At 38.1% G+C, this 13,821-nt stretch overlaps 1 protein-coding gene across 1 annotated transcript in view; it reads right to left on the bottom strand.

Moving 5' to 3' along the window:
* LOC113061513 (alpha-1,3-mannosyl-glycoprotein 4-beta-N-acetylglucosaminyltransferase C-like) overlaps positions 1-12,861 on the bottom strand; it is a 52,433-nt gene extending 39,572 nt beyond the window's left edge. Inside the window, exon 1 of the mRNA XM_026230676.1 lies at positions 12,771-12,861. The gene's annotated coding sequence lies outside the window, so the exon portion shown is untranslated. The remainder of the gene's footprint in view (positions 1-12,770) is intronic.
* Between the last annotated feature and the right edge of the window lie 960 nt (positions 12,862-13,821).

Below are 13,821 nucleotides of genomic sequence, written 5' to 3'. Positions count from 1 at the left end.
GCAAGTGAACATTTATGGTATATTCCATTTGTTCCATTTCCATTCTCAAGTAAGACATTCAGAGTTCTACTGAATATTACTAACAATGTCCATCTTGGTTTTCTGACTTGTGTACTTGATCAAGGTATATATATATGACTTGAGTGCGAACAATTTGGTTGAACTATTCTTCTGATTTATCTTTCACTGGTAAAACATCTAATATAATATAATTAAATACATATGTTGCTGCAAAATAAAAAATCAAGTCAAAATACTTCTGAACAGCCATTAACAGGCAAGCCATGATGGTGTAGTTACTGCATCTACCAGCAGAGACACTAATCCCTGACCACCAGCTATGAATGACCAGCCTTTATGATTTTACTCCTTTTTCAAACTCTGTCCTCTTCACTGTCTTGCTTTTAGTAACCTAGGTGAGAACATACTGTACGTTATCTATGCATAGCATAGCTTAAGGCTGTGTTTCAAAAATGGGTCACAGGCCTACCTAGTCAACGTGAAGCCATCTGATACACGTGGATGGAGAAAAAGCCAATCACAAAAGGCAGAAAACCCCTTTAAACTCCATCTTTATTGACCTGCTACTCTTAAAAGAGGTGATCGCTCATCTCCCAACACTCGCTTAAGGAAAGGCACTTAGGATGTTTTTCTAAAACGGCTGCACAGAAGCTGTCACAGAAAACAGCTAATATGGTGAATCTTAAATGTATAAGCCAGATACCAAACAGGCGTTAAATACCATCGCTTATGTAAACCGTTCTGGGAGAACAAAAGCAGTATTTGCTTATAGGCTGGCACATGAACAATCGGATAACGTTCAGCCTTAATAACAGTGTATAAATAGTGGGAGGCATAAATGTGAGCTGCTTTTCTGCTTGGAAGACAAATAATAATGCATAGCTTGGATCAGCATAGTTCGTCTCCGCCGCCAAACTCTTTATTATAAGATGTGAGCTCCCTGGGAGCTGCTGTACATTATCAGCGCTCATCAAAGGCACTGTCAAGAAAATGTAAAAATGGGACTTTCAGAGGCTGTCTCAGACACTGTGCAAATGAGACAGCCTTATTAATTCTTCAAAAGCTAGGCAGCTTCCTTTTTCTCCCTCTGACTAATTTTGCCACATTTAGGAACGATGAAAGTTCTGTCACCCTCAAAAACACATGTGGAGGGTCCCGGTCATACTTGGAGGTCCAGTCTAGTGAATCCCGACTATTTGTGAATGTACACTTGGAACACCTCGAACAGGGGGTCATGACTGCCTTTTCGTCGCATCAGTATATTTTAAAAGAAATACAAATTATTTAAATTTCAAATATACACATATAAGAATTATTTCTGAAGGATCATATGACACTGAAGACTGGTGTAATGGCTGCTGAGAATTCAGCTTTGTCATCAGAGGAATAAATGACATTTTAAAATATAAAACAGTTGTTTTAAATGTTAATATTATTTCACTATATTGAATGGTAAATAAATTAGTTATGTATCTAATGGCTTGGCTGGAAAAACTAACATGCATAATGCATGTCAGCATATGTATTAATATATTAATGGGCAAACATGAAAGTTACATTAAACATCAAGGTGTCCAAGGAATTCCGGGCTTTCTACTGTGACTATTATGAAAAAAAAGCTTGTAATGTTTTTTTAAATGGTTGATGAGTGTTTTAAGTTCACGGTTGAAGCTAAATGTGTAATTCTTTTCCAACATTGTGATTTTATCTGCCAGTTCATTTGCAGATAACTCTAAATAAGCCATTTGTAGATTCATGTACCATAAAAAGTGTAAACACTACAGGCAACATAGCTACCGTGGATGAACCAATGGCATGAGTTTGGGGTGGGGCTATCTGTTTGATTTGACCAATAGAAGACAGGGTGTATGTTCAAGGTAAACCTGCTTGGAAACAGTCTCCTGGCTATGCTAATGATTCAGAAGTTACACACTTTAATGGTTCTGATGGACATTACACTCAAAACTTCCACGCTTGAGTTCCAAGACACTTTAAGGCAAACATATGATTACATAAATGAGAAATTCTAATTCTGCTCACTGAAAAAAAAAAAAAAGTGGAACCAGCATTTCTTCTGAGCTCCCAATGATGCTGAGAATTGTTCAAGCCATCACAGCCATTAAAAAAAATATCTGTCACATTAAGATGTGTGTCCTATTCAATTTAAATGGAAATGGGCCAGCTTGGAAGAAAAGAAAATTCTGTGAAAAGTAGGCTGACTTTGAGGAGAGCTACAGTACAAATGAGAAAATAAGGTGATTAAATTGGAGAAATCTCTTGTCAATACAAATGTAAATGAATTTCTACCATCTGTTTATAATCCATGAAGGACAGTGCAGTGTGTGAGTGGGTGCTATTGTATATTCATTGTCCAGTAGCAGCGCTCTCTGAGATGGATATAAAAAAGAGAGGTCAAATTAATATGAAGAGGATATGTAGTCATGACCTCTTTCTCTGAAACAAACTTTTCTCACTTTCCCTGAATAAACTTAATTAAAGGTTTGGTAAAAGAGCTGCACAGGGAGTTGTTTTCATGGGGAGATGGATTGGCTGGTTTTTATTTTATTTTTATGTATATAGTTGTACTGCAGAGTTGCACTTTCTGACATAGGAGATCAAAACTCTCATTATCTTAATTAGATATACTTCAGAATCTATTACCTTCTACTGCTTTGCACATCTGAGGAAGATTTTAAATGTGCTATTGAAAACAAACAGATTTTGAAATGCAAATTTTGAGGTTGTAATTGATATAATTTATAGACTGATAGGCTTTTGTGTTTTAGTGTGGTCTGGGAAGCTCATTACTAAATACATTTAATCTTAATTAAATATTAATATTTTGTTGAAAACCAATTAAAAAACAATTTCCCTCCCAATCTGAATAAATTTAGCAAATCTATCTAGACATGTTTTGTAGGCTTTTATTTATTCCCACAAAATACTGTAAGCATCTTTAAAGGGACAGTTTAACTTTGTATTGTCATCATTTACTCACCCTCTTTTAGTTTCAAACTTGTTTGACTTTCTTTCTTCTGCAGAATATAAAAAACATTTTGAAGAATATCTAAACAGTTTTTGATCACAGGGAAAGTCAGAAGGCTCTAAAACAACACTGACACCTAAAATATCTCCTTTTGTTTTCCAAAAAATAAATTCATACAGGTTTGAAACAACAAGGTTAAAGTCAGAAAAAGATGATGATTTTCATTTTAGGGTTAACTATCGCTTTATTGGTTAGTGTAAAACTACAGTTTAATTGATGTATTCCAGAACCTCCAGTTTCATATTAAAGCAGTTCGCTAGATTTGTCTATGAGCCCTACTTTCCAAAGGCTCACCCCCAGGAGCACTTCATTTAAACGATCAATCCCTAAAACTGGCCCTTAGCAAGAAAAGGCTGTTTTTTTCCCCCAGTCATTGCATCTGAAGGGCTGGCCGGTGCTGGAGCTTGGGTGGATAATCCGTTGGATCGAGTCTCCTTGGGAAGGGGCCAGCCGGCAGCCGGATGGTTTTGGGCAGCTTGCACACTCTGAAGGTCAACATCCAGTAGATGCCAGAGGTCAGAGTAGAGACAGACTCACTGTGACTGTGTGCTGAAGCCTAGCAAAACCAGAATCCTCTTCTAAAATGATCAACTCAAAGAAAAGAAAATGTTTTTTGCCTAATAAAAGGCAAATTGTAACTTTCATGAAATTATTCAGTCATTTTTAATACAGACAAATCTATTCATGTTACATTGTATAAGAGTACTTTAATCAAATGATTCTCAACTATTTTATTTTTAATGTTTATTTTTTAGAATTATACAATTATAATTAAGCTTCTGCAAAACAGAATATGCTTATTTATATCATGAAGCCAATTTGAAGCAAATCAGATCCAATTTTACCACAAAACCTGTGGGAAAACATCCCACTATTTACTCAACACATTTGGCTACATGGTCAGTTATGCTGCATTTTGACATATGTCATAATGCATATGCATAAAAGTATTAGTATTTTATGACATGACATTTTTGGACACCTCAAGTGGTCAATTTAAAATATAAACACATCTAATATATGCTGATCTCTATTGGTCATCCCTCCATTCAGCATGACTAAGCCTTTACAGATGATCCAGAACACAGCAGCATGTCTAGTCTTCAATCAGTCAAAGAGGACCCACGTCACACCTCTCCTGATTTACTCCACAGTTGTCGCCAGATTTCAAATTTAAGGCTCTGACACAGGCTTTCAAGGCTGCCACTGCAACCACACTCCCTTACCTCACAAAGCCCTTACAAGTGCATGCTCCCTCCATTTAGTATGAGTGACACCTTGTTGGGCCTTCAAAATGAGACCCCAAGACACTTTCCCAAAAAAATGAGAGACACATTGCAAATCAAACCACAGAACACTAGGTCTCTGTGGACCCCAAGGGTTGAGAAAAACTGTTTTAATCAAGTAATAAAATTAATGTTGGAAACTCAATATTAACTCATCTAAATTTAATCACTGTTCTGATTAAACAATCATTATTATAATTTGTAGGGCTACTCGTTTCATTGCTGCACATACCCATACAGCTTTTGCACCACCAAACCTGACAGTTTGCCTCTTTTCTCACCTCTAATACACACAGAAATACACACAGTCTTACTCTTACACTTTCAGCCTTTCCCTTTCTCACCTCTCACTTGCTTCCATGCTCTTTCCACAATGTCTCAGCAACCTTCCTCTCACCCCATGATCCTCGCTGAAGCTCTGGCTCACTTCATGTCATGTCTCATCTCAGGGGAATTTTGGGGTTTTGTGCAGAGGAACAGCATTTGGTGGGGACCTCTGAGGTAAAGGAGTATTCCTGGCATTGCACATCAGCACTCCACTGGAAAATGTATCCTCTCCAACATAACGAGAGAGATGTGTTTTTTTCATGACCTTTATTGGCTGCTTTCTCTTCAATCCAGGGTGCCATCGCTCGGTGGTTTGCCATAATTACTTTTGCAAATAGAGGTGAGACAGGGTGCAGTCACATCATACAAGGCACTCTTTCTGCTCAGGTGTATGCATTTTCCAGAATACAGATTTGAATGTCAGTTTAAGGTTAGGCCAGATAACTTCAAACAGTGTTTCCTCTGTGATGGCTCAATTTGTGCAATAAACATGCGTTCTATACTAGACTGAGACTTGTCATGGCACTTGTATTCTGTTGTTGTTCTCTTGTTGACCTGACTGCTTCTATTGTTCTCATTTGTAAGTCGCTTTGGATAAAAGCGTCTGCTAAATGATTAAATGTAAATGTAAATGTAAACACATTAAGCAACTATGTTTGAAAGAAACAAAAATAAAATAAAATAAAATAAAGAAGCAATTCACCACAAAATCTAATTAATTATGTCATTATTAACCCTCATGTCATGACAAACTATTTATTGATTTATTTATAAAATATTGCTCTATTATTATTATTATTATTATTATTATTATTATTATTATTTAATATATGGTCATACTTTAGTTTGGGACCATTTCTCACTATTAACTATTAACTATGGCTTTTGCCTCAATAAACTCCTAATTTGCTGTTTATGAATAGTTAGTAAGGTAGTTGTTAAAAACAGAACAGAAATGTATTTTATGGTCGACCCTTTCGTGAACCTAGGAGAAGAGGTCATTTTGACTTTGCTACGACAATCTGGAGCTTCTGAATAAGCCATTGTAAGTCTGTTTTGTTAGTAGTTTAAGTATTTGCTATTGACTGTTCAAATGTGGAGTTTTACACTGTGTGTGTGTGTGTGTGTGTGTGTGTTTGTGTGCGTGTTTGTGTGTGTGTGAGAGAGAGAGTAAGAGAGAGAGAGAGACTGAGTTAGCTGTCTTAACTGTCCGTGGCTTGTTTACTGCAAACACATACAAGCTTCATCACTGTGTCTGTCACGCCACTCTGTTCCCCTTTCAGGCTTGAAATGATGGAAAAAGTAAGTACATTATTAACTGTCTTTACATTTATTTTGAAAGATAAAGCTTGTGATTATGGAAAGGGGCGTTACATTTCTGACGAGTGCTTGAGGTGTTCGGGCCAATCACAATGCAATGGGTCAGTTGGCCAATCAGAGCAGACTGTGCTTGTCAGAAGGAGGGACTGTAGAAAACGATGTGTTTGAGAGAGTCGGGGTGTAGAAGACCTACAATAATGTACAGTATTTGAAAAAGAATGTGTGTTTTTATGTCAACATATTCTGTTACAACAAATACACAAAACAAATGAACTTAAAAAAAAAAAAACAGCATCATATGACCCCTTTAAGCTTAGGCATGGAGTAGGATTAAAGGATCTTGAATATGGTCATGCAGAATAATGCATTAATATGTGTTTAATAAGTATTAATAAACAGCCAGACAAAAAGACAGTTTTGGTAGTTTTGCAAGGACTTAAACTTAAACCTAGTCACTAGTAAAATTACTTCTTAAAACAAATCTGTGATGCAGGTTGGACACCAAGGACATCATTTGGTTTCATAACCAAATGTCACATTCTCAAAGCCAAATTTGAATTCTGAGCCACAGTAAAGGAGATTTCTGGGGTAACTACTCCTGCTGGGAATTTCTTACCATATGCAAACAGAAATAGTTTACTGTAACAGTTGTATACCTAATGCTACCATATTTAAGTATAGAATTAGTTCTTAAAATCAAACATTTAAGGATACCAAAGCTGATTTCTTAATTGGCAATTATGTTAAATACCTGCATGTAAAAAGATTCACTGAGCTGTGAAACACACTTTTAATTGTGACCTGGAAATAGCAATTCTCATCGCAAGGTGAATGAAGAGAAGAAGGTGTAAAATAAATGCATAACAAGACAAAAAAGGAGTGAAAATGCAGCAGCACAACACAACAACACAGGGACCGGCTTCCTCTCCATCAGCACAGCAACAAGCCTTGGGGTGCAGCTCTCGCAACAAAGAACAAGAGTCTCTCTCTCGCTCTTCTGAAGAATACGATTTTCTCTCCTTCTTTTCCCTACCCTTGTACCACACTCAAATTCTGCCCAAATCCCCTGCTCTGGGATCTACATTCGGCGCGCCACAAAATGTATTCCCTGATGTCTCAAAACACAAGTGTGTCTCAACATCACTTGCTTTTTGCTTTTAATTTTCCAAGAAATGCTAGTGCCATTTCACACCACTCCCCCTTTCTCCCTAAAGCCAATACCCAGTGCATGAGAAACTGCCTCTACAGCTCAAAAAGAAGCTCCAGTGGATTTTCGAATGCTGTCTGCCAATGAGATCCTTTGATCTGCTGCCAGGTGATGACAGATGATCTACATTAATCTCGCTCTTTCTCTGACTCTTTCCAAGCAGAGGGCAGTGAGCAAGGCTCATCGGTTTGAAAAGTGAAATGATGCCACGTTGGATTTCTTTGTTTCTCTGCTGTCTCCTCCTGTCTTCTCCGTGCCTCATTGTTTGAGGAAAACTCGATGACATCAGCAGAGCTGAGTCAAACTTGCTGCAAAACAACAGGGGAACGAGGTCAGACAAAGCTCTTGTTAGAATGTTTGCGCTAAAACTGGTCTATAGTGGGATGGAGTTTGTTTTAGCTCTGGCCTACGCAGTTGTGTGAGAGCTGAAGGAGCATCATTTGGATCCTTGCATTGCATTACATTAAACCGTACGAAATGCTAACAATGTAATCATTTATGAGAACGGGCTACTCTGGCTTGACTTCACGAACACTCCATCGATAAACACTAAAACAAATTTGCTTTTGTCCAAATTGTAATTTTGCAGACAGACACCTTGCAGCTTCTCAAATAAGCCAAAGAGGAGTTGTGAGTAGTGCTGTTGCGGTACCAAAATTTCAGTATTCGGTACCAATACCGATGAAAATCCACGGTTCTCTGTACCAGTTTCCGTATCAAAGCAAAACACAAAAACATGCATATTACAAAATGCCTTGCACAATATTGGTGTCTGCATATATGCAAATTAATTCTCTGCCAGCAGGAGGCGCTTGTAGAGCAAGTGAGAGAAGTTTCCCTGGTAACGACTTTAATCACATAAGCCTGAGCCAGCGCTCACAAATGCTACTCGGGCAATACAGCAAGATGAAATAAAAAATTTTGAAGACAGCCGGCTTCCTTCAGAAATGCAGTGATATAAAAACAACTGCACTGGTTTTCGACTTTGATAAAGGTAGGTGCAGTACTCATGTCTGTTCAATGAAGGCAAAGCGCTTTTGGAAAATCTATTTATGGCGGTCAGTTATGATGTTATGGCTATGTCTTTAATGTGTTTTGTTAGTTTGGTGTGTTTACTCCTTTTGATCTCGCCATGTCTCAGTTCAGTTCTTCATTTAAGAAGAAAGCGCATCTGCGCACCTTTCGAATAGTGCAACTCGTTACCACTGGTACTTAAATAAACCTGGTACCTTAACATTTTAATTTTTTTAGTACAGACTTGGTACCGAAGTACTTTTCTCCCCACAATTCCAAGAAAGAAAGTCACAATTACTATTGTTTTTTAACAAAACAACACTTATTGGACAAAAGCACTTCTTCAAAATATCATCTTTTCTTCTCCGCAGACAAAAAAAAAAAAGAAGAAAAAAATAAGTAATGTTTGGCACTATTAGGGTGAATAGATGATGAAATCATTTTCCTTTTTTGGTGAACTATCCCTTTAACGCAATCAGTGACATGTAAGAAATCGTCTCTGCTGAAGACAAAAATAAAAACAAAACAACATATATTATTGTCTGGGCTGCACAGAGCAAAAAGGCAGAAGGGAATGTCTGTCTGTCTTCCAGTCTCAAATTAGCCTGAGGGAAGCAAGCGCTCGTCCTGACACATGGAGACACACGTTCATGTTTCAAACAGGCCCTGTCTGGGCAGACTGACCCCTCGGCAGATGGTGTGAATCACACATATCACCTCAGAATCATCAGCATGAGAGTTGTCACTATTAACCAACCAAGACCCCTTGCCCTCACCTCAAAATCCAGGTGTGAGGGTGACGAGACAAGGGCATCATTTCTGCAGGGTCATGGCCTTAACTCTATACAGCTCTCATCTCTAGAAGATCTGGATCTGCACACAGCGCACAAATATAATGCCGATTTCTCTCAGCACCTCCAGTCACAGCTAACAGCTGCTGATGAACGAGAAGTGATGGCTTGTGATGGCGCTTCTCCATTAGAAAAACATAACCAGCTGTTATTTCGAAAGGGGACGGTGGGCTTATTACCGTGATTTCCAGCGGGAGTAGCTCTTCTGTTTGGCTGATTATTTTGTGTAGCTGAGATTATGCAAGGGAGGTATGTGTTTTGTGTTTTGTGTTGTGTTTCACAAAGGTCTAGGGATAAAGGACAACATATTTCTTCCATGAAATTATTATATCCGGTAAAGTCTGAGAAAAAGCCATCAGCAAGTCAGTTATATGTTGGCAAAAAGGGGCATATTGTTTCAGAAGATTTGCAATGCTGAATTTGTCATTTTGTAATTTTGTGAGAGTAAATGTTACTTTGCAGGACCATTATTAGGAACAGATCACACAAAAACTTAAATGCCATCATCTACTCACCCTCGTGTTGTTCAAAAGGGCAGAAGGCAGGATTTTCATTGAAAATAACAATACAAAATGAATAACATTTAATTTGGGAGCATTCATTTCATTCAAACCAGTAATCTAAGCATTGTGCTAAATGTCTCCTTTTGCGTTTAACAGAAGAAAAAAAATAATTTAATGACATGATTTTGAAAAGATGAGGATGAGATGATTCATTTTAAAAGCTTTCTCTGCAAATTGCTTGCTCATTCATTGTAGTGAATGCCTCATAAGGCACTTGAGCAATCTTAAACTTCTCTGAAATAACCACATAAAAACTGTTTGATTTGTTATAAAAAAATAATAAGGAGAGGAACATTCATTGTGGACTGTTTGCTTTTTTCAAGTTAGCTTGTACTTTTCAACCACTCTGAAGAAAATGTGATTGGTATAGCTGCTATAATTAATAAATCGATGAAAAAAGCTTTAAAAAAGTATTTCTGTCAGTATATTTGAGAACAATTTCAGCTAAAATATCCAACACACAACAGATTCAGTCATGATATTAAAGGAAAAGTATGTCATATGACCCTCATATCCTTCTAAACCTGTATGATGTAATTCTAAGAGAAAACATTAAAGGGGGGGTGAAATGCTATTTCATGCATACTGAGTTTTTTACACTGTTAAAGAGTTGGATTCCCATGCTAAACATGGACATAGTTTCAAAAATTAAGTTGTAGGTTTGAAGGAGTATTTTTGTTCCAAAAAAACCTCTTCCGGTTTGTCACAAGTTTCGGAAAGTTTTTTTAGAGTATGGCTCTGTGTGACGTTAGATGGAGCGGAATTTCCTTATATGGGTCCTAAGTGCGCTCCCGTATAGCAGAGCACTGAGAGGCTGAGCACAGCCTGATCAGAGCGAGAGCATCGCGAAAAGTCACAAAAGAAGTGTGTTTTTGGTTGCCAGGGCAAGACAACCCTGCACAGATTACCAAAAGAGAAACAGCATTAAGGGACCAGTGGATGGAGTTTATTTTTACAGTGCGTCAACGGAGTTGCGCAAGTGTTTTTGTTTGTTCCCTGCATTTCGGATAGCACATCGTTTATTTCTTAAGGATAATGCAGTCCCAACGAAAAAGGGTCACGATCGTGTGTTGGAACCGCATGCGGTGAGTAAAACTGCTTCAAATATCTCTGTGTTGTTAACTTAGCTATCAGCGTGTAAGCACATCAAGTAAACAACATGCGATGTTGTCATCAAACTGCACTTTCCACATGTACAGCTTAAAAAAAAAAAAAAAAAGACGACATAAAGTGGAACTTAGTCATTTTCCAAAACCGCTAAGCAAATATATACCGTTTCAGTACATACCACATAGAGACGCCTTTGCTGATGCTGCTCTTGTTAAATTTCAGCCTCTGGATCTGTGTCACAGCTTCCACATGCTCTCAACGCAAAAGCCTACTGGTGCTCGTGATTCTTTAGCTCCGCCCACACGTCACGCCTCCAGGCGCTCGTGTTTTTCCGGGACTATCTTTCTCTTATAAATATAATAAAAATAAAGACTTTTTGAGTTATGAAGGATGCAGTACTACTCTATAGGTACTCAAGATTAACAGGATATTGAGTGAAAACGAGCATTTCACCCCCCCTTTAAATGGATAAAAAAAACACTGACACATTCTTCGAAACTTCTTTCTTTTATACCTTGTATCTCTATGTTTGCTGGATTGGCAAGCTTTCAGTCCCGCCTCTGTTCTGTCGTCTTTCTCCCACTAACAATGAACTGAGAACTTGTGGTTACAGTTTGCCACGTAAAACACCCTATACACACCTAAATGAAGCCAAGACCACTTACATAAGGCAACTGATACTGACTGGTGAATTACTGAAGAAAAGCACCTATTTAAAAAAAAAAAAAAACATTCCTGAGCATTTACAACAAAAGGCATCAGAGAATTAGTCCTAAGAGTGACTTGATAATGATAATTAAGGAGCTGTATTTTACGGGACTTTTTCCAAAGTAAATATCTGGTTAAATAATCAAACTATAAACCAGGAAGAGGAAAAGAGACACAGATATGGTCTGTCTGTTCATCCTCAGTTCACTCTTAACTTTTTTAGCCCGAGCTTTACTGTGTGTCAGATTCAAGAACAAAATCCTGAAATGCCGCTGTCATAGTTTTCAACTCTCAATCCATGGATTTAATGTTTTTCAGTATGAGGTAAACCCTTCAATCACCGAAGACAGTGTGCAGACAGATCTCTCGGCTGACTCTGCGGCTTGTGTAATACCCTGAGCTTCAGTCAAATTTTCACTTCCTGCACTCTTCTGTTACAGAATCAGAGCACATGGTGGTGGATCGTGCTGTCCTGGATAAGGAACAGCTGTTTGAATGAATCTTTAATGTTCACTCACGTCGGTGTTTGCCTCTGCCAGCTGTACATCTGTACCATCTTCTTCGCAGTTTCAAGCGCCTATCATTCATTAGCCCACCACAGCTCGTTCTCATTTGGAGCCTGCTGTATGTTTTGAAATCTGTCTTTGTTCACTGAAAGTATACTGGAATAATGCATCTCATGAAAATGGACTGTTAATGTCTAGAAGTGTAAAGCCTATTCAAACTGAAGGTTATTTGAGAATTTGGAGTTCTTACATGGAGTTAATTCTTTGATGCCTTGTCTGGACCAGGATTGCCAAAGGGTCCCTCAAAAGAAAAAAAGAAAAACTAGTTCTTACAAAACTGCTTTTATGGACTAGTTAAAGGCTGCTATAGACAGAGATTTCTTACTTTAATTTTAATACCTTATCTGGAAACCGCTGCATATCTGTAAAGTCCACCACTTAACCCGACCGTGGAGTTTATAAAGTGAATCAGAATGAAGAGCCTCTGTTCGCTGCATTTACCTCTCTGTTACCTTTTAGCATAATTACTGCACCATGTTTAATGTCAGCTCAAATACCACACTAATCAGCATCAGAAAAGAGGTCAGACTGTCTTACAATTGTTGCTGGCGTTTGAAAGGATAAAAGCCTGTGCTTGATTCTGCATAACAGCAGATCTTCTGTTCTCTTCTCACCCCTCCTTTTGTAAAGCACAATGGCAGATTAAAGCAGGAAGGTTGTGGTGTGATTAACAGCAAATGCGAACAAGTTTGGACTCCAATTCAAAAGAACGAAAAAGCAAGGACAAAAATGAAATTGAAACACAAATTACCTGCTTGCAGGACTCAGATGTGCTTGTAGGAACGAGCCTTTTGGTTTGAGGAGATGACGATCAGTGGATCCATAGAAAATGGCTTGTTATCTATGTGAAACAAAAAGAAGAGAAGAACGTTGCTCATTTACTGTTGCTGTGACGAGTGAGTAAACATGAGCTACCAAATCCTCCCGTTCAGAATTCTATTTCCTGTTCTTAATTCATTGGAGGAGGCAGCCGTGGGTGCTCTGGAGAGTAGTGCATTATGGGATTCCATAATGCTCAAAGACAGAGGAGGCCTAACTGGCTCTCAATGAATGGCCATAACCATATATCACAAACCCCATGCCCAAGCTAACAGCCAGCTGAACTTTTACTGCCGCAGTTGCCTTCCCCTCATGTGTGCACACTCATATCCCAACTCATTCGGAGAAAATATTAACACAAACAACATGTTTACACAAGAGAAAGAGATGAACAGTTGCATTCAAAAGTAACAGACACAAAAGCAAATTCACATTTGAACACACTCAGACATCTGTACACGCAATCTAATACGAACACAGTGAGGAAAAAACACCCATTGCGGTTCATTGGCTGCTCTCTGGCTGTGAATTCATGCTGCCTGCACAGCAGACGGGTCCTCACATCATTTTATTAGCACTCAAAGGTAGGGGAGGAGGTGTCTGCAGGGAACATGGCCACTTTGAGAATATAGGATCTGACTAATGCCCTTTTCTTTCTCTTAGTGTCTTTGTGCGCGTAGACATGTGTGTTGTAACCTTTGAAGTGCTTATATACTCGCTAGACTCCATTAATACACCCAGAGGATAATAATATTGCTCATTCACTTAATTTAAATCTTTCACTTCATTTGAAGTATCAACTTCTCTGTTTCTCCATATATGCCTTAGGATGATTCAATTGTTGACATTCATTATGAAGGCAAATAAGGATTCACTGATATTAAAACTCGGGCAGATACCATTATGAAAATGATTTGTCATATTATAGCTGATAATAAAAAAACTGCCATTTTAATTAAAATGAATTATTATTTCCACCCACT

The sequence above is a fragment of the Carassius auratus genome, chromosome 43 (genome assembly GCF_003368295.1).
Source record: "Carassius auratus strain Wakin chromosome 43, ASM336829v1, whole genome shotgun sequence".
In the NCBI taxonomy this organism is placed as follows: Eukaryota; Metazoa; Chordata; class Actinopteri; order Cypriniformes; family Cyprinidae; genus Carassius; species Carassius auratus.
The sequence above is the reverse complement of the archived record's forward strand: the minus strand, read 5'-3'. Positions and strand labels throughout refer to the sequence as shown.